This window comes from Myotis yumanensis, unplaced genomic scaffold (assembly GCF_028538775.1).
Source record: "Myotis yumanensis isolate MYYU_CA2020_CCGP unplaced genomic scaffold, mMyoYum1.0.hap1 SCAF_13, whole genome shotgun sequence".
Taxonomy (NCBI): domain Eukaryota; kingdom Metazoa; phylum Chordata; class Mammalia; order Chiroptera; family Vespertilionidae; genus Myotis; species Myotis yumanensis.
In genome coordinates, this window is record NW_027223764.1 from 4,449,091 (window position 1) to 4,468,277 (window position 19,187).

The window sequence follows — 19,187 nt, forward strand, 5'->3', positions numbered from 1 at the left end:
CCGACACCTCGGGGCCGCCTCCCTCTTGAACAGGACTGTGGGCTGGGTCTCCTCCGGTGACGCAGAGCCAGGCTGTGCTGTCCAGTGCTGTCCAGTGCTGTCCAGTGCTGCTCAGGCTCCGCATTCAAATGGACGGGCGTGGCCTCCCCGGCGCCAGGCCCTGAGCTGCTTTGTAATATGTTCTCTGTGACTTGTTTGCTGAGGGCAGGGAACTCAGGTCCATAAAGCCACAGTCAGTGGATCAGTGGACAATTGCTGTGGGGACACCCCTGGTGCCTACAACCCCAACTCCCCTCTGATTTCAGGCCCAGCGGCTGCGGGCGGCCCTGGGACAGCTCCGGCCGCTGGTGTGGCCACGTTTCACTTGGAGCAGGCGCTGCTCCCCGGGCCTGGCTACAGCCTAGACCAGGGGTGGGCAAACTTTTTGACTCGAGGGCCGCAATGGGTTCTTAAACTGGACCGGAGGGCCGGAACAAAAGCATGGATGGAGTGTTTGTGTGAACTAATATAAATTCAAAGTAAACATCATTACATAAAAGGGTACGGTCTTTTTTTTTTTTTAGTTTTATTCATTTCAAACGGGCCGGATCCGGCCCGCATGCCGTAGTTTGCCCACAGCTGACCTAGACTGTGGGGCAGGCGACTGCCAGCGCGGAGGGCACCTGCTGTCCCCTGCCCTCCAGGAGCGCGGCTTCGGGAGGGTGTGGGGACTCTCTCTGCTGGTGTGTCCCCTTCCCTGTCCTCCTCCCCAGCAGAGGATCCATTTCCAAGTGCCTGTCTGCGTTTCCGCCTTCAGGGAGCCCCACCTGAGACTCTGGGTCAGGTAGACACCCAAGTGGGGGCTCCTGGGCGGCCTTGGAGACTCAGGTGCTGGAGGGAGCTTTCTGAAGGCCACAGGGGGGAGCTCCAGGTTCAGGAGTGGTGGGGTGTCTGTCCTGGAGGGGCAGGGCCCAGCTGACATGGTTGGCATCAAGGTTCTGTTCCTGCAGCAGCACCCACCTCCCTGCTGCCCCACCCTGAGCCGAGTCCCATGGCTTCTACCTCTTTCCTTCCCGAGAGAGGCCCTGGCAGGGGGGCTGGGGTGGGGGAGCCCAGAGGTGGGCTGGTCCCCAGCGACTGTGGTTTCCTGAGCCTCCCCCACCGCTCAGGGCCTCCTCTATGCAGTGGCCTGCAGGCCAGAGGGCACAGTTGCTGGGCTCCCCCTGCCCTGACCGTGGGTGGAAACAGATGTCTGTTCCCAGGATTTTTACACCTGACCCAACCTGTGGGTCGTGACCCCTTTGGGGGTCGAACGACCTTTCACAGGGGTTGCCTAAGACCATCGGAAAACACATATATAATTACATATTGTTTTTGTGATTAATCACTATGCTTTAATTATGTTCAATTTGTAACAATGAAAATACATCCTGCATATCAGATATTTACATGACGATTCATCACAGTAGCAACATTACAGTTATGAAGTAGCAACGAAAATAATTTTATGGTTGGGGGTCACCACCACATGAGGAACTGTATTAAAGGGTCGCGGCATCAGGAAGGTTGAGAACCACTGATTTAAGTAATGAAAACTCTGTTAAAGAAGGGACTCTTAAGAAGTCATCTTTGCACACCTCTGCCCGGGGCCCCATCCTGGGCACCTCGTTACGGCCGGTTTCCCGCCAGGCCATGCGGCGTGACTACAGCTGCGATTCTCGAAGGGCCCGGGCTCCGTGGCGCTTTCTGTTTTCGCTGCTGCTCGAGGCCCTGGTTTCCCGTGAGCAGCTGAATCACGAAGCCCCGTGAGCTCCATACTCACATCTGCAGGGGCCGCGCATGTGCCACGGCGGCGTTTTTGTGCAGCGGCAGGAGACAACGCTGTGTTAAACGCCAAGATGTGTGCAAAAATGCCGTTGGATTTGTTATGTTGCTGTTGCCTTAAATTTTGCGGTTTGAGGGTGCCTACATTAGTACTGTGAGTTCACATGGTGGGAAAAGACGAGAACAGTATCTCACATTGAATGAAAGCAAAGCAAACGACACCTCTCTGTCATGATTGCTGCTCTGCCCGACCCCCTGGGCTGGATGGTCCCATTGTTTTTCCAGAGAGCACGTGTGATGGCCGCGCACACTCGCTTTAAGACCTACTTTCTCACTCTCACCTCTGGGACCGCTCCTTGTGCCCGATGCTGAATTGGCCGGGAGTAATGCCTGTGGGTAGCAGATGGGCTCACGTGAGAATCGCTGATGTTTGAGACCCTCTCCCCAGGAAACACACACATTTTATACACGGGCTGTTGAGAATGATGGCCGGGGGCCGGGTGCCAACCGAAACTCACTGTGTTATTCCAGCTGAAAAGCAAGTTCCCGGCCCGCGAGAAAGAAGCCTGCTGGTGAGAACCACGGATTGGTCTATGCAAACAAAGTCAGGGTGTTCTATACCGTTCAGAGCCGCAAATTAAAAAAAAAAAAAGGAAGATGAGAAAAGAAAACCCAGCCACAACTCTGAAGAAGGGAGGCAGCCTTGATGAGCCTTGAGAGCCATGACGGTGTTTGACATTCGTAAGAATTTCCCATGAAGGGGAAGCTGCTTAGCATAATCGCTGCACGGCTCCCGATATGAGGCTCGCATGGGGAAGTGCTCGCTCCTCTGCTCTGTTGAGACCCTGGTTCGCTAATGGGCGGAGTCAGTGTCACACCAGCTGCCTCTCCCTGCAGCCCTGATCAGGGGGTCAGCGCTCTGGGAAGGTAACGCTGCCACATGCCCTGTGCGGCCCTCTTCTCTGTCGGGAACTCGATCTAACTTGGCGTGTGTGTGTGAGAGTGTGTGAGTGCGTGAGCACGGGTATGAGTGTGTAAGGATATGTATGAGTGTGGGAGTGTGTGTGTGAGTGCATGTGAGTATGTATATGAGTGTGAGCATGTGGATGTGTGTGGGAGCATGTGTGCATTCATGTGAGCATGCATGCGTGTGACCATGTATATGAATGTGGGAACATGCGTTCATGCATGTGAGCACATGTACAATTGTGTGGACACACATGGCTGTGAACACATGTACGTGAGCATGTGTATGGGTATGTGAGCACATGTGTGAGTGTGGGAGTCCTGGTCCTGTAGGAGTGACGGGTGGAGGGTGAAGATGAGGTGCAGGAGCGGGGAAGAAGTGGGTGATCTGTAGATAAGCTGGGTTTGAGACACCTGCGGGATGTCCAGTCCGAGGCTGGAGGTGCGGATCTGGACTTGTGGAAAGCTCGGGAATAAACGTGGCTCTAAGCATCGGCCCAGGGGTGGCAGATGAGGTCATTTGGATGCAGCTGGTAGAGGGCGCAGGTCAGGGCTCTTGCAATGCCAGCAGCGTGGAGAGGAGCCTCAGAGGCTGAGCCACACACTCAGGTCCTCCCCTCCATGGTGGGGGAGCTGGGAGTAGTGCCAGGGCCCCCCAGCTCCCCAGGGAATGGCTCCATATTAGCGGCTCTAGATTTAGGAGGGACCTTGGGAGTCACCTTCTCAGAGCTCTGGCTCAATGGATTCCTAAGTCTCAGTGTCCTTATCGATGACGGTGACAAAGGTGCCCTCCTCCCAGAGTGGCGAGGTGTCCACAAGATGACAGGTGTAAAACGCCAAGTACAGTGACCGCCGTGGGAAGCACTGAGAGCGGGGGTCGGCTCTGCTTCCTCAGGATGGTTCCAGCGGCTTCCGGAGCTTTCGGGACAGATGGGCGTAGCTTAGGGAATCTCTCTGCTGGGCTCCTCAGCCCCGCAGTGGGCTCTCCTCAGTGGCTGAGCCGGGGGGCCTGTCTGCTCTGGAGCCCGGGCTGTCCCCTGAGCCAGGGCTGCCCCGGAAAGCGATGCCACCTGCTCACCTCTCCTCTGCAGGATGGACGGGCAGGGGGAGAGGAAAGGCGGAAGGGTTTTCATTACTGGGAGGGAAACGTTCCATCGGCCGTCCATCGGTGCGGTCACCCTCACCCCGAGTCCACAGGGCCACCTGCCAAGCCATTGCAGACCTTCTCTCTGGATGTGGAGTTCTCAGAAGAAAACACGTGGAGGGCAGAGTTGAACTCCCAGGAAAATCTGGTGGAGTTACTTTTAGGTGCTGACGTATGAAGGCATATGTCACACTCGCGTGAAGGGAACCGCTGATCTCGGACGTACATCAACACCAGGACAAGACCATTCGGGGGCATGTCCTGCACACGTGCTGCTAACCAGTACTATCTGGTATGTGTCCAAGTCATTGGGACCCTTTGCAACCTCAGACCCCGCGTCTCTTTTTCGTTTTGCTTTGATAATCCTCACCTGAGGATATTTTTTCCATTGATCTTTTAGAGAGAGCAGAAGGGAGGGAGAGGGTGGGAGAGAGAGTCACTGGTGGCATCACGTAGGAGGCTGTGCCAGTGTCGGGAGATAGACCACGAGGGCTTGGCCCAGAGCAGGACTCGAGGATAGAGAGTGAGGGGCAGATTCGGGGCAGTTTGGGGGCACCTTTAGCTGAATGTGGGGAGCCAAGGAGATGGAAAGGGCCACCGGGGATTTGCGTTTGGGCACATGAATGGGTGGACGGATGGATGGATGGACGGTGGTGGGGGCACAGAGGACGAGCAGGTGAGGAGGGGGTGCTGAGCGCACGCCGCAGCTTGGGTTTGGGTCCCGGGTGAGCTATGGGCTCAGCACAGGGAGCCGTCGGGGCTGCAGGCATGGCTTTGGGTCTCGAAGTCTTTGGGTCTGGAAGTGAAGGGAGGGTGGCGGGATGGAGAGGCCCTCTCTCGCCCGCGCTTTCCTGCTTGCAATGCCTGTAATTTCCATTCTTATCTTGCTTCCAGCTCTTCTGTCTCCTGGTGGTGGATGTTTTGTCTCGGGTATTTTGAAGCTGGGTTAGGAGCTCGGATGCTTGCATTGTGCCCTGTGTCGCATTCCTGGTGAATTATGCATCGCTCCCCAGGTCCCTGAGAGCACTCCTTGTTCTGCCCTCTACTTTGTCTGGTATTAATGCAGCCGACCAGCGGCTTTCTTCCCATTAGTGTTTATACATTGTATCTTTCCCATTCTTTTTGCTTTTCTTTCAGATATAACCCATATTAAACATGTACAAGTCTAGATATGTCTTTATGCTTACAATGTGTTTCTTGTGGGCAACAAATATTTTGGTCATGCTTCTTTATTCAATCTGGTCATCACTGTCTTCTCATTATTGTTGTTTTTCCCAAAGACCACTGGCATTGAATGTAATTATCTGTAATTTCCATTTAAAACCATATTGCTACTTGCTCCTTTTTTCTCCTCCAATTACCTCAATGTCCTGTTTTCTTACCGGCTCTCCCTCCCTCCCCGCTCAAGTTCCTTCGGATCTGCCCTGCTGCGTGCCTTTCTCTCGGAATAATGTGTTCTTAGCGTGTCCCTGAACACGCTCCATGCTCCAGTTACTGGTATGCTTTGTCAGTCCCTGGGGATGAGCAGCCCTGAAGGCACACACTGCTGGTCCGAGGCTGCACGGCCCGCATGGCGCTGGAGGCAGCATTTGCGATCCTAGCTGCTGAGAGTCCCTGGGGGCCGAGTTGTATCAGAAAATCCATTAAGCACTTAACAGATTAATTTTCCTTATGACTGCTAGTTAGTAAATATTATCTTTTCTATCAGCCTGAACCGTGATATGACGAATGGGAACACTTTAACTTATTTTAGCTTAACTTAAAAGCTTTAATTGTGGCAATCCTTTGCATGGTTATCAGCATTATATGAGGATTGAGGCAAACTATTTTCGGTGGTTGGTTTGTGCAAACAGTCCTAAGTGGCTCAGGGGACAGGCACCTCCGCTCCTGGGCGCAGGCGTAGAGATGGGGACACGCAGTCTCACGGGAGAGAGTTGCCTGGGATCCTGACCTGGTTCAGGCAGCACCTCCCAGGGTTAGAACGGTCCTGAAGGACCCAGTGTTCCATCTGTCCGTTCATTCAATGAGGCTGATGCGCTCTCTCCTTTTGGTGACATTAATTTAAAAAAATTTATTTCCATAAGCACTGTGTGTATGTACCTAAGGTGTACAATGAGTTGATATACACATACATACGTATGCATAGTGAAGTGATTTGAGATAAAATCAGTCAAGCTAATTAACAGATCTTCTCACAGGTACCATTTTTGTTCTGTGATGAAATGACCCTCTTAGCACATGTCCAGTATCGAGTAGAGCATTACTAACAGTCAGCATCTGTGCATTAGATCTCTAGCCTAGACTATGTGTCCTACATAACTGCAGCTTGTACCCTTTGGCCAGCATCTCCCTAGGCCCCCCACCTCCCTTGGTAACCACCCTCTGCTCTCTGGTCTAAGGATAGTGACGTGTGTAGAATCCACATGTGAGTGAGATCATGCAGTATTTTTCTTTCTGTGTCTGGCTTATCTCACTTGGCATGAGCTCCAGGTCCATCCATGTTATTTATCTAAATGGCAGGGTTTCCACCTTCAAAGCTGAAATAGTCCGCTGTGTGCATGTGCACGTGTGAGTGCACACACATGTGTGCACCACAGCTTTACCCGCTCACCTGTCGGTGGACACCAGGTGTGTCCACACCTTGGCTGTTGTGAGTGACGCTGCAGTGAACGGGGGGGCGGGGTGCAGCTGTCCCTCTGAGGAACCGATTCCATTTCCTTTGGGTAAATACCCGGGAGACAGGTGGCTGGGCCAAAAGGGAATTCTACTTTTAATCTTTTGAGGAACCTCCGTGCTGTTTCCCAAGTGAGGCTCCTTTCAGTGCTGGCTGGTGTGGGGCAGGGCGTGGTCTCTGTCCCCTGGACCCACCTGCAGGCTCTCGTGCCTGAGGACACTTCCAGCTGCAGAGCCTGGACGTCGAGAGAACGAGTGCTGGTCTGGTTCAAACAAACCGAGTCTTCCATCCCGTAGGGAGCGAGTGTGAGGTGCTCTGGGCGAGGGGCCCTGGGAACTTCCCGCAGCCCCCCCACTCTCCGGCTTGGGGGGCTGTTACTTATGACACTCTCACCCCGATCCCCCTCAAAGTCTCATTCAGAACCTCTGCAGAACGCACGCACGTCACGTGGGAGATCCAGGAGGAGGAGCAGGCGGTGGTAGCGTTGTCCGCAGTGTGTCTCTCTTCCTGATGCTGAATTTTGGCGGAACTTCGTGCTGGCCGGTTTCCTGTAACGCCGTACACGCTCACTGTCTGTCCATTGCACGTCCTCTGGGAACGATTCCAGCCATACTTGTAGTCAATTGAAGTTACAATCGTAAGAGGAACTCCATGTGCACTTTACGTGATGAAAAGTGCGAGGGCTTGGCCTTGCCTTCAGTCCTGGCGCTGGTGCTTCCTGGCTGGGTGACCCTGAACCACTCAGGCCCTCGGATCCTCATCGACACAGCGGCAGGGCGCAGACGGTCCCCCTCAGGGGGAGGCTTAGAGGAGTGGATGCCTGGGGGCTGCCCCATGGGTAGGCAGTGCTGGCCTGCGGCAGGCCCCGGCCAGTGCTGTGTGTGGGGTTGGCCACCGAGAGCTTGGGTTCTAGGAGACAGGCCTCTCTGGGTGGTAGCTGTGAGGCAGCACCCGGACCACCGGCTGCACATCTCGGCCGATGGCGAGGCCCTTGACTCCTGTCTGCTTTCCTAGCGCCTTGGCCTGAATGCCCCTCGGGCTGAGAGTCCCAGAATCGCCCAGTCCTTGGGCCTCACGCTGCCTTTGGGCTGTTGGAAGCCGGGCAGGATGAGTGACTCGCCCAGTGAGACCTGCGCCTCCTCCCGCGGGCTCCCCAGCCTGGCACAGAAGGGGCCTTCTGGCCTTTGCCCCGGGGCCACCACAGAGCTTAGGTGCACTGTCCCACTGCGTCCTTGTGGGCTTGACCCCGATAGTGCGGCAGGCAGACACATCGCCGGTGACATTATTTCTGCTTCAGGAACAACTGACCGTGCCTACTAGGATGCGGTGGGTCTTTTAGAACCAGGACTGAAGTAGAAAGCACACCCTGTCCAGGGAGAAGAGAGAATAGTCCTATGGCCTGGGAGCACCCTGCCAGCCAGGCCCTGTGGTGACGACAGATGTGCCCCCGGGAACGGGGGTTTATTGGCACCAGGGGCCGCACTCCGGGCGGGTGCCGGGCTGGCAGCCAAGGCTCCTCCCGTGCCAAGTTCTGGGAGCATCACCTCTCAGCCGGGCCAGATGTGCCCGCCTCCAGACTCCGTCTGTTCCTCCCCGTCAGGGTTGCTGGAGTGAGCACGGCTGTTTGAAATGCTGCCCTGAGCACACGGGGCCCCTCTGGTTTCTGAGGGCGGCCGAGTCAGCGGGGCCGCATCACCTCACAGCCTCTCCCAGGTCCTTGGGCTGTGCCAAGCCGGAGAACCTGCCAGCTGGCTCAGGGAGAGGCTGCGAGGTGAGTCACGGTGTCTTGGACAAAATGAACGTCACTTTCCATTTCCTGCCAGGCCCGGGACAGGGGACTGCTGGCCCCCACCTGCTGGAGGACAGGGTCCGGTCCACTGGAGGCTGCTCGCGCCCCCGAGCGCGTGTGTGCTCTGAACGGGCTGCTTTGCTGGGGCGTCCTGTCTGTGGGTGAGCTATCCATGGTGGCTGTGGGACTTCACCCTGAAAACAGCAAACTGGGGTCCAGCCCTGAACGGAGCTCCGTCTGCATGGAGGCCCCGCACCTGCCGGTGGAGGCAGTCCTCGCCCGGGCCCGCCCCTGTGTGCCTGCACATGCCCCCTCCTCTGGTCTCGTGTTGGTCTGCAAGGCAGAGAGCATGGTGCGCTGATGCCCGCCACCTGCCCCTCAGGAGGGAGCGAAGCTCAGCTCGTGCACAGGAAGGAGGGGTTGCTCCTCTCGGAGGAAAGATGAGGAGACGTACGGCCGGACTCCCTCCTCCCTCACCCGCAGCCCTTCTCAGTGGGATTCTAACATCATCCGAGCTGCCCGCACACATGTGCTCTCTGGAGCTCTGGGTGCCGCACGTATTTAGTCCCAGGTCTGTATTTAATGGACTGTCTAGTCCCAGGTCTATATTTAATGGACTGTTGAGTCCCAGGTCTGTATTTAATGGACTTGCCACTCACCACCAGCCCCGGTCACCGGGGCCTGGCCCGCCTCCGCCCTCGGATCTTGCTGGGGCCCTGCCCTGCACCCAGGCCTCACACCTGGCGCTGGAGGCCCTTCCTCTGTGCGATGTCTCATGAGCGTCCAAGCAGTGATCCTCTGGAGAAAAGAGTCCCTTCCCACGTGAGCGCGTGGCGTTTCCTGGCTTTCACAGAGCCACCCAGAGCCATGGCTAAAGACCAAGCTGCGAGCTGCTCATTCCTCACTAATTCCCACATGGAGATTGCGTTTCTTGTTTACTTTCCTAATAATTTCACGTATAGCCCGAGGCTCCGCTGAAGGAATTTTAAACAGCCTCTGAAAGCTGGAAGGACGGGTTGGAAATAAAATGACCCCTTGGCGTCCTCTAGCTCCTTCGCTTTATGAAGCGTGTCATTGAGTGGAGGGGCAGGGTCCCGACCGAGAGGTGATCTCGGGTCCGGGAGAGAATGCTGATTTCATCGGACGTGCCTCTCCAGATGAGCTGGTGGTAAAGGGCAACCTGAGGGCCAGGCAGGACCGGTTGCGAAGTCAGCATGTGATTCCGAGGCAGCCAGCAGTCTGACCAGAAAATGCTAGAACATTGTCAACGAGACCTTGGTCCCTTCCTTTAACGCACTGTGTGCGGCAGCTGGCGGGTCTTAAGTCATCAGCCGGCCTTGCGAACCTGATAGCTTTGTGATAAAAGTGGAACCGTCACTGACTGCTTGTCTCCTCCAATATCAGCGATTTCGGAGATACTCGGGGGTGGCCGTGCGGTTCAGATGCGCTGGGAGCTGCTCCCCTGTGTGCGGCCGCCAGGTGTGGGCAGAGGGTCCCTTCTCCCCCACTTGGAGGGGGCCTCGGGCTTTGGCTCATGATGGGCCTCAGGGCCTTGCTAACGACCTGGTTGCTGGCGCCGGGACCCGGCAGCCCTGGGCTGGCAGGGCACACGCTCGCCACCTGCACACACTCGGGCCTGGAACCCCCTCTCAAGTGGCTACATAGTCCCAGGCAAGCCTGGCGACAGCCTCCCTCCACAATCACTCTGTGATGGAAGGAGGGGAAGATGGGGAGAAGTGTGTTCTGCAGATTCATTTAGAAAATGACTTTTTGAATTAGGGCTTCGTTAGTACCCAGAAGAGAGAAGGGTTTTCAAAATCGATCGGCAGCATTGTAGCCCCTGAGCCTTTTCCACGGGAATCTGGACTCCATCGGAGTTCCCTTGGCCGCGGGTGTCGGGATTAAGGCAGGCCCGTCGTGTGGCACAATACCTTTCATGTATTATGGGTGTGATTGTAAAAGTAAATTGCATGGCTCACAGTCACGCCATGCAAGGGTGTCAGTCCATTAACATCTCATTGCTGGCGGGGACGGCTTGCTGGCTGTGGGAACCACGTGCCGGATCCCAAAGGGCAGAAGAGTGTGCTGAAAATGCAGAAAATGTAGCTTTCAATAAACATATTACATCGTTACAGTTTGTTTACGATGGCGGCTCACTCCAACTATAAAGTTATTTTGTTTTTCATTTTTGCAGAGCACTTCCACGTCTCCCAAGGATTTCACAGCGGCTGCACAGACACCCGACACAGTGAGTGGAGAAACCCATTTAAAGCGCCTGCTTTCCTGGGTCAGCAGTATGGAATGTTCTCTTGGAGTGTGTGTGACTCTTGGGAGGCAAGAGCCTCCCCCGCTGCAGGTGGGGTGGGGCCGTGGGTGCGCAGCTGGAGCTCTGCTCCCCCGCGTGGCTGGCCCGGAGCGGCCTGAGCCTGCCTGGCAGCTTGGGGAGGCGAGTAGCAGGTGCTGGACACACAGGCGGCTGGTGGTCTGTGCCAGCCTGAGCTGCCAGCCCCTGCCTGGGGCCTCCCTGGCCCTGAGCCGGCTGTCCTGAGCTGGGGTGGGTGCGGGTAGGGGCTCAGGGCATGTGGAAGGGAACTGGGCTCACGGGTGGACCCACAGCTGGTGAGAACTCTCGTGGAGCTAGTCCTGGGGTGATTTCCTGGTATATGGGTTTTCCGAGTAGAAACAGTCAGAACATCCAGGGGTATAGCAGAGGGGTGGCCTCTGCCTGGTCAGTGGATGACATGTGACAGACATACCTGGAGGAGGTGGGAGTCTTTGTCTTCAGGACCTTGGTCAGGGTAGAGCTCTAGAGATTCAGGGAGGGTCACTGATGTCCCGGCATTGGCCATGCGCGGCCCCATCCTGGTGGGCGGTGTGGGCCCCAGCCACGCCGCGTGGAGACTTTTGGCCCAATTTGTCTCACGAACAGTGAGGCTTGTTCAAAGCTCTGGAGACTCAGAACCGAGTGGGATGAGTCGCTGCTCTTGAGAAGGACCAGTGTCATAGGAGTTGAAGCTACAGGTAGTGAGAACACGGCGAGATGGCCCAGGGACAGGCTGTGTGTCCAGAGACGGGGAGCTGGTCCCAGCTCTCGGGGTTTGCTGTGTCTCGGAGGCGTTACCAATGTGTGTGTGAGCCATGACGGGGTACTTCCCACTGGGGGCGTCCCGGGGAAGGACCCAGAATGGGCTGCCAGCCTTGGGCTGGATCCAGGAAGATGCTAAGATGTCTCTGGTCATGACACGGATCCAGGAGGGGAGACGCCGCGCCCCCTTGGTGTTGTGGTTTCAGGGGCACGGATGCCCAGCTGGCTCTGGGTACAACCGCCCTCCAGTCGCTGTGGGCTCTCGGAGGCCAAGGACCCCAGGCGTGGCAGGAGGTCACGCCGAGGTATTTCAGGATGCCAGCAACACGGGCCTGTGAGCGATCAGGGCACATGGCCCCAGTCTCAGCCGAGGCTCTGCCGCCTCGAGCAGCTGCTCCATCTGGCCCTGCCTTGGTTTCCCCTACTGTAAAGCAGGAATGTCAGTGCCTATGGATTTTTCATGAGGATTAACTGAGGTGGGTTTTGCAAAGCACGGTGCGCGTGCGCCTGCCGCAGCGTGAGCACCGGGTGAATGGCTGCTATTGCTCTGACGCTCTCTCTAAACTATTTTACGGGAGAAAATCATCGTCTTTGATACAGACATAATCTCTGGGGACGAAATCTTCATATTTATAAGCGGTGTGTCTCTCCTGCTATTCTTTTCCGTAAGTAGGTCAGAATCAGAATATGCAGTGAGTTTAACCACCAAACGTAACTAAACGGGGCAGCACTTATCTCGCTCCGGATAATGAGGCTCCGGACCCTCTCAGCCGGCTCAGCCGCGGGCATCGATCGTTGCTAAAACTCCGATATTTGTGAGAGTTTATTGTCAAGTCCCAGCAACACCTAGAACTCAGGCAGGAGCTTCGTGCAGATTCAATTACAGGGCCCCCGAGGGGCCGGCGAGTCTCGTTTACTCATAGAAAGAGGAGAAGCGGGTATGACTCCCCTGCTTTCTGGGAAGCTTGTCCTTTCATGGATTGAAGTCAGGGCCACAGGAGCTCTTCCCCCGCAAGACCGAACGCACCGTCTGCCCTCTGTTCACCAGCAGTGACTCCAGAGCCTTAAACGAGCCTCCAACTTAGACAGAGAATGTCGATCCCGGGCCTGGCCGTGCTCCCGATGGGAATCCGTTCATGCCAGTGTCAGGGAGCAGTCTGCTCTGTGGGGGCAGCTGTGAGACCTGGGATTGGCCTCTGGTCTTTCCTAAGGACAGTGGACAAGGAGGCTGCTGTGTGTGTGTGTGTGTGTGTGTGTGTGTGTGTGTGGTCAATGTCAATGACACATGTCAGAAAGAGAATCCTTCATTGTAATTCCCTCCCCAAACACCCAGATCCCAAAGCCGAATGTCCTCATTTTCAATGTCTGCTGGGCCACCTGCGTGGGGGCCAAGGCGACCCCGCTGACCCCTGCACCAGCTCTGTGAGGCAGTAGGTAGAGGGCGGAGCCCGCGGGAAGCTGGAGGCCTGGTGACAGGAGCCCTCTGCGCTGACCCAGAGGCAGTGCTGTCCGCGGCGCCCTGAACTTGCTGCAGATTCGTTGGCCACGGTCACACAGCCTGTTGGGCAGCCCGTCTCCCCACTAGTCCTACTACCTGTGCATGGGCTGCCCAAGCGGAAGGCACAGGTGTGAGCAGATGGGATATTCCCAGCGGGGACCTGGAGGCCGGCACAGGAGCCTGCAGTGTGGTGTTAGGACTGCTGGGGGCGGGGGGGGGGGGGTGGGGGGGTGGGGAGAGCACCTGTGATTCACGTGCATTTACCCTGGGCCTCATACACCCTGGGGACCGGCCATGAAAATAGCAGGCTTGCTCCTAGAAGGTTCCAGAAGCTCCGTAAGGGCCACTAGTTGGCAAGATTTGTGAGCAAGCAGCTGCCAGACAAGGCGGAGACCTGGCTCCCAGCGGCCATTGTGGCCCAGGCAGCATCTGGTTAGGACAGGGCAGCCAGGCTGTGACCACGCGAACCGGGATGGCAGCCAAGCCCAGGCCAGGTGTCCGGAGGGGGACCGCCGAGGCTGGCGGGCGAACCCGGCCTCCGAGGAGAGGAGCCAGACGCAGGAGCAGGCGGGCAAGCACGTCACAGACTGAGCACGCGCGTTGGCAATTGAAGGCAGTCTGGCGGGCAGGGCAGCCCAGTGGCCCCGCTGCCTTCAAGGAGTCTCACCTGACCCGGTGTTGCCCTCGTGGGGTCTTTCTTTCTTTCTTTCTTTCTTTCATTCACTCACTCACTCAGCCACAGTGACAGCACAGCTATTGCCCTGTGTGGGCCCCGGGGTCACACGGAGGTCACATGGCCTTGACCTGTGTCTGCCAGGGTGCTGACAGCCAGCAGGGAAGGTTAGGTGCATTTCCTCATGTAACAGGAGAAGCCAACATGAAGCCGTTTCACACAAGGGCTAAGCTTACTGCAGAGTGGGGGCCACGGTGGGGGCGGGCAGCATTGGAGCCTCTGCCTGGGTGACGGGGGGCGGGGGCAGGCGTGTTCTTTCTATGTTAACCTATGTTATCATACAAAACCGCGTAGGAAAGCACACATGCTCGTGTGTGAGTTTCCTCTGGAGGCTTAACACAGCAGCGGTGTGTTCTCTCCCCTCCTGGAGGCTGGAAGCCTGTGTCAGGGCCAGGCCCCTCCTGAGGCTGCAGGCAGGCTCCTGCCTCCAGCTCCCGGGGTCCAGGTGTCCCTGGCTGTGTGGCTGCACCCCCCCAGCCCCTGGAGCGCCCATCCTGCCGTGGTGTGCAGGGGGGATGGTGGGTGTCAGAGGCCGGCCTCTCGGTAGAGGGAGAACGCCGAGCGCAGGCACCAGCACCCCGGAAATGGGATGTCCTGGGCTGATCTGGAATGGCGCCCAGGACGGGCAGGGGAGGGCCTTGGGGCTGGGCTGGGAGGTCTGGAGAGCCTTCATAGGAAAGGGGCACCCAGTGGAGTGACATTCGGGGGACCTGGCGTGAGGTCAGGGTAGAGGATGGGAGGCGAGGGGTGGAGGGGAGGTGCTGAGATCAGGAACGGGGGAAAGCCCGGATGGAGCAATCGAGGATCAACAGAACTCACACGTGGCTGAGTGTGTGGACGGGTCGGTGGCCGAGTCCAGGCGGCTCCCGGAGTGACGGGGTGACTGGGAGATGGGTGGCACCTTATAGCCAGAAGGAAAACCGAGCAGACACCAAGTGGGCATGAGGCGAGAATACTTTTGGGACATTTATGGAAGAGGTGGACGTGTGGAATGTTCTAGAGCTGGGGGCGTGGTGAGGCTGGAGGACCTGGACTGAGAGTCATCTCAGGGGATTCCCCTCTCTGGGGAGCGCTGTGACAGGTGACCTCGTCGCCAAGGGGAGCATCGCCTCCCGCGGCACAGTGCCACCCGCAGACCCTGTCCTTAGCCTTCTTTACACAGTCCACTGAGCCACATGCTCATCCCTCCGGAAACACCTCACAGGCGCCTGAGATCGTGTTTACGGCGCCCCGGGCGCCCCGAGTCCAGTCGCGTTGACATGACACCACCCAACACGGACGGGAGCCGCCTGGGCAGTGGGTTCTGCAGGCGGCCATCAGTCAGCGTGCAGGTCGCAGCCCACCGGCCTCCAGGGAGCGAGAAGGTGGGGGACGAGCTCTCTCAGCACCTCAGGTGACTGTCCTCGAGCTGGAGCTGGAGAGTCCCATGGCTCAGAAATGCCGCTGGTCCAGTCCCTCGTCCTCCCCACAGTGGAGGTGCTGGCGGGCGGGGGGGGGGGGGCGGGCGGGGGGGGGAGGGAGGGAGGCGTGAGCGTGCTGGGTCCCAGGCAGGTGCAGCTCGGGGAGCCAGGGCTGGGAGGGCCCCTCAGTTCACTGGGGAGCTTTGAAGCTGCCGGTGCCTGGGCCACACCCCAGAGATTGGGGGTTTGTGGATCGGGGGCGTGGGGGAGGGGGTGCGGCCTGGTGCTCTGTAAAGCTTCCCCTGTGGCTGGTGATGAGAACTGCACATCTGGGCGTTGGGTGTTGAGGGCTCATCTCTGGGCACAGACGAGCCATTGTAGTGCTCCCAGCATCACCAGACGCACGGCAGGGGCCAGGGGACTGTTTCCTGTCCTCCAAGTAGGCTTGGCCATGTGACCAGATCTGACCAATGGGGTGGCAGAAGTGCCACCACCTCCCAGGGGGGACACACAGGCGTGGGCGACCCTGCTGCTCGGTGACCCCACTGGCCGGGCAGCGTCAGCGAGAGAGGCGTCTCGTGTCTGGCCCGTGGTTGCCGAGGTGCTGGGCTTGTCTGTCTCTGGGTCAGACCCTGGCCCGTCCTGACAGACGCACCTGCTCGTATGAAGAAGCCCCGGCACTAACCACTGCTCTGCACCTGCAGGCCCCTCCGTTACCTGCACAGAGCCCGCCACTGTGCTTTCTCTCGGAGCCTCTCCGCCTGTTTTGTTTCTAACCCGTGGTCGGTGACGGATGAAGCGGCCTCTGATGCCGAAACATCTCCCGTTGCCTCGTCAAGGCCGGGCGCTGGGAAGTGTGTGCGGTCCAGGGCCGGGGCCTTAAGTCTGTCCCTAGGACATGAGCGTGATGTCAGGCAACACGTCCAGAATGGCTAGAGCACACGGGGTCTTTTCTCACGGAGAGAAATGCCTCGAAGAAGCGGATTGAGCCTCACGTGGTTTCTCGCTGCAAGTCTCTCCTCTCGACTCCCCCCCCCCCCACCCCAGGGAAACCTCAGGTGCGGGCGAAGGAGGGAGACACATCCCTTCCTATCAAACGCGTGTTTTTTTTTCCAGGGAAAATTTAGCAGCGGTGACAGTTATGCTGCTTTTGGTCGAGTTTCTTTCAATACATAACACATTAGACTTCCCGTAAGCTCCCTGCCGGGCCGAGAGCTCCCATTAGGCGAGTGATGGTTCCAACTTTATTTAATTCTCGACGAGACTGCGGCCTACGCTCAGGGAAGGAAGTGGAGGCAGTTAGGATAATAGAAAGGAATTTATTGAGTTCAGGTGTCCTGACATTTGCATTTGGTGAAATTTCCGTTCCTGCTTCAGGGAGAAATCATTTTAAAACACTAGTCAGAGGAAGCAGCCTTCACAGATATTCAATACATATTTTATATGTACTTTTCCTGGCTCCGACCTGCTAGGTAGGGGTGAATTACTGTATGGCTCTTTTTCGAAAGCCACAATTCACCTGGTGAGGGGCAGTTAGATTTTTTCTGAATCCTCTGCGTGAAGGTAGGAAGCTTGTAGTCACCCAAACCTCTGCGAGTGTAGGAGGGAGGATGCCGGGAGCGCCTTGCTCTTCAGCTGCAGTGCGAGAAGCGCCCGGATCGGCCGTCACACATCCTAGGGGTGCCGTCCACCCGCAGCAGCGATCCTCGGAGACAGACGCACGTGAGGGCGTGGAGTGCCTGCCCTTGTCCTTGCCTGTTACCTGCCCGGCCCGGCAGGGGCCTCATCCTTGGGGAAGCTCAGAAAGCAGTGAGCCCGTTTCTGATCAGATCCTGGGGTGATGTCCACAGGGGCACCCCGTGTGCCTGGGAGGGGGTGTGATTTGTTGGGTCAGCACTGCTGTGAGGACGAGCTCTCACGTTCATGGGACTGTCCTCCCTGGCTCAGGTGAGAGCGGTGCAGACTAGACCCACCTGGGCCCCTGGGAACTCCTGCCCGGCTGCTTCCCTCTCGTCCTCCCGGGTTCTGGGTCTTTCCTGAAGGTGGCTCATTTGTATGGTCAGCAGTTGGCCGTGCGAGGGGCAGGGGAGGCGAGGACTTGGCGGGGCTCCTTTCTGAGTTCTCCAGACCCGGAGACTCCACGCGCACCACTGTCCCGGGGGTGGGGTCGCCCAATGCGGTCAAGGCAATCGGCCACCTGGGCTTTGTGTACGTGAAAACCTTATACAACTCATCTCCCAGTTGTTCATTTTGGCAAAAACGTGGGACTTGACTTAATCTCCATGTTTACCATCTTGGGGGGAAGGGGAAATGGTATTTGCAAGGTGGCGGGATGGTTTCCTGGCTGACGTCCTTTTCTCCAGTCACTGCTCTGCCCTTCTTCTTGGCACCTGTGTGGTTTCCGTCGTGTCCTGGACGGGAGGCTGGGGAACAGGTGTCGAGTGCGCTGTCATGGTTCCTGCTGGTGCGGCGCACACTCCTCGGTGCTGAGGTTTGTGTTCCGGGTGGGAGGAGGGGACAGTCCAGACCTGCCACCAGGAGGCCAGCTGCTGCAGGTGAGTTGGAGGAAGCAGGTGGCAGACATCTGCCAGGTGGCAGAGGTGACCCTCGCTGGCCGAGGTGGGGCAGCCTCACCAGCTGTCCTGCGGGCTGTGTCCTCCCCCTCCTCCTGCTGGTTCTCCTCTCTCCTTGGTTAATGGATAAAAGGAACAGTCTGCTAACCCGAGCCCCCAAGGGCACACGGCTTTGCAACCAGAAGGGCTTGCGTCTCCCCCTGGGAGAATATTGGATTTAAACCAGATAAAAGCGGTTTTATTGCTCCTAGCAGGATAGCGATTGAACTCTTCGGTGGCGTTTCTGTAATTCAGAGTTTCAGTATATTTAGCAAAGGATGCTTCTTCTTAATGTGCCTTTTTACTGTTCTGGTTAGAGGCTGCTCAGCAAACACTTTCTCTCCGCAGTTCTGGTTCTTTTCCTCTGTCAAGTTCATAGTTCAAGTTCGTTAACCACATGCTACCATCTACCTTATTGCTCTAGGGTCCATGGTTTTTAAAAAACGTGTCCATTTCCCAGTCAACCAATACAGCGTCGCGGTGAAGAGGTGAGACACCGGGGTCAGGTTCTGCGGGTTCGAGCCCAGCACTTCCCAGCTGTGGCCTGTGGCTGTGGCATGTCCTCCTCTGGGCTTCACGTTTATGACTCGTGAAGTGAGGTTGGAACAACAGTCCCAACTCAAAGCCTTACACACGTGCAAAGTGCTCAGGCCGGCATTGAACATGGCAAGGACTTAAGAGTCGGTCCTGGGTATTATTCTGTAGGCTCCGAGTCCCCATGATGCATATTCTGTGTGTTGGCATTTGAAAACTCAACAGACTGGAGATGAACCAAACAACCGTCGAAATGGTACCTACCGAGTCTCCACACCTGGTGATGGCAGACGAGGTTTGGGCCCGCCCTCCCGCTCAGGACAGCGAGAAGAGCTGGAGAAGGATTCTGGAATCCTGTTTGAAAGCACAGAGAGCTGCCAAGTTCTAGGGGAGGGGAGACGCAGAACAAGAGTCTGTTATCTGGGACGGCTTTTAACCTGGTGATGTCTTCAGTTTCTAAGGCCGACCGGATGAGCAAGTTTCCAGCAAGTTCTGGGGGCCGAGGAGCCAAAGCTTAAAGTCGCTCTGCAATAACTAAAGGATTTGGGGTATGATCTCTAGGACAAGCACGGAGGGAGTTGTAAAAGGATATGTAACCATCAAGCTAGGCTAACAAATAGAATGATGAGAACATCTAAGGAATCTAAAAGATGGCAAAAAAGAGATACAGGAAAATAGAGGGCCCAGGACAGATAGAAAGCAAATCGTAAGCTGGTACATTCATTTCAAATAGACCAACAAACCCTATGCTTTGGTTTGATTTAGAACTCAAGAAAAATTTACAACCTAGGAATAGAGGGGCCCACACAGATAGCTTTAAATCACCTCAGTGCCTGATTGGATCAAGGTGACCTCTGATTACTAGGGATCCCAATTTAGACACCTGACAGTAGAAGGAAAGAATATACGTTCTGAAGGGAAATGCATCATTAAAAGCCTCAAATTAATT